The sequence below is a fragment of the Trachymyrmex cornetzi genome, unplaced genomic scaffold (genome assembly GCF_001594075.2).
Source record: "Trachymyrmex cornetzi isolate Tcor2-1 unplaced genomic scaffold, Tcor1.1 scaffold257, whole genome shotgun sequence".
In the NCBI taxonomy this organism is placed as follows: Eukaryota; Metazoa; Arthropoda; class Insecta; order Hymenoptera; family Formicidae; genus Trachymyrmex; species Trachymyrmex cornetzi.
This window is the reverse complement of record NW_017297238.1, coordinates 572,247-574,725: the sequence shown is the minus strand read 5'-3', so window position 1 is coordinate 574,725 and position 2,479 is coordinate 572,247.

Below are 2,479 nucleotides of genomic sequence, written 5' to 3'. Positions count from 1 at the left end.
CGTGTAGGTATTTGTCTATCTGGGTACTATATGCTCCGATTAACTTGATCGGTCGATGAAATTTCAGTATTGCCAACTGCAAAGAAATATTTTCATAGCTGTGAAGAACGATATATGTCATTAAAATAATTAATTTTGCGTACTTTAGTATTATACGCATGCGGCAATAACAATTATTAAATTTTTTTGGTTCTTTGCAATGTCGCCAAAAAATCGGCCGCTCAAAATTAATCGGAGTTAGTAAGATTGACCCTAGGATAGGATTAGCCCTATCTCAGATTATAATGTACGTCAAAAGCGACAAAATATATAATAAAAATTCTTACAAAATATTTTAATATGAAAATATGTTTCAATAAAATAACAGTTATGATCGACAGATCTGATTTAAGGAGATGCTGGAGTGACGGTCGAAATTAATCAAGGTCGATAGTACAGACTTTTTAAATTCCAAATTCGACAATAGTGACATCTTTCATTAATTTCTTATACTTATTATATATCGTTGTGTCTCGCTCAAACGCATTTATCTATCCTTATCTAACATATTGCAACGCCATCTTTTAGAAAGAGATCAACTAAAATACTGCTCGGTTTCATGGCTAAATAGTCTAAAGCTGGCCGCACACGATGCATGATTTTCATGCTTACTCTCTTGCATACTGATCAATGCATGTTACTTTACTCGACTCGCTGCATAAACGTCATCACACGAAGGTGGCAATCGTGGTGGCTCTAACCTATACATCTCACATACACTTGACATCAATCGATCACGCGAGCGATTCTTAACGTTTTGATTGGCGCGTGCAAGAAAACGAGCATGAAATAATGCACCATATCAAACACAGAAATCAAAGATGGTAGTATACTTCGTTCAATGCACCAAGGTGTTTAGCACGCATCAGAGCAGGCACAGCAGCATGTATGCCCATTATGCAGGAAATCATGCATCGTGCGGCCAGCTTAAACTGTCGTACATCGTCGATTTCTCACGCGCTAGACACACAATTTCGTAGAATGCAATTATCTTTTTATTTAGGCGTCAAAACTCAATTCTAAAGATATGACCGTATTCGTCTTTTTATTCTACATATGCTCCTGCCCTAATTTTGAGCATATAACGTGCATATAATTTTTTCACAAAATAAATGTTTGGTGAGCTGATAGCACATGGATACAGAAATCTGTAATTTATTATTTTTCTCAGCTTTGGACACAAAATACACCAGGAGCAGGTACATTAGCACGGATATTTCAATCGTGGAGAAGGAATTTTTATTTTGTGCAACTAATTCGTAGAATATTGCATTTAACATAAAAGCTTGCTTTATCGGTATAAAAGAAGACTCCAGCTTCCCCTTAAAATATATCAGAAACTTTTTTATATGGTTAATTAGAAATTACGCACAAAGTGCATCATGCATTCATTTATCCTTGTTATTCATCGAAGAATAAGGAATGATAAAATGATACCTCATGCACTTTATACGTAATTCGGAACGCATTCTTAATAAATGATACATATCTGAAAAGAATTATGCAATCAAAACCGAAATGGGCTATCTTCATAATTATAATAATCTGTCAAATTAGTAATATATAGAAATAAATATGTAAATTTAATTTTTCCCAGAAACGCGAAGATAATTTTCAATATATTTTATAAGTCTTTTCTATCGATTGCAATGTTGTTTTATTGAAAATTTTTATTCAAATATAACTGGCAAGAATTTTTATAGTGTTTTCTAGCTTCTAACATCAACATCTGAGATATTAATAGTGAATGGACCTTAAATATGATATTTGTAGCGCAAAAAGTAAATGAAATTTTTTATTGAAAAATATATTTGTGAATTTAACCCTTACCGTACCATCTACAATTTGGTGCCTCATCCATACTATCAAGGGTTACTAGAATCTCTTCGTTTTTTCACCTGTTCAAAATAATTCAAAAAATCTCTATAAATTCACCAACATACTTTCAAATTTCTAGAATAAATATTGACTCTTCATTTTGGAAAATAATAAAATGTATATATATGTATATAATTTATAATTATCGAAAGACCCATAAGTTGGAAAAAAATAGCATTTGATTTGAAAAATTATAACTTTTCATATTAAATGAATATTAAAAAAATACTCCAGGGTTTTGTAGTTTTTAGATATGAAGTTATGAAAAAAAAATACTAGAACTTCGAATTCTAAAAAAAAGTTGAATTATTTGAACACATGAATATGAGTAATTTTCAGTAAGGGACATATAGAAAAAATCGAGTTAAAATACGCATTTTTTTATTTTGTTGTAAAATAATGTATTTTTTTATCAAAAAAATGTCAATTTTAATACACATTTAGATAAATATGTAAAGAAAAGTGTGACTCGCCTCTTCAGTTTTATCTATTTTGTCTAAAAAATAAATAATTCTTTTAGAAAAAAAAATTTTTAATGAAAACAAACATTCAGACATTAATT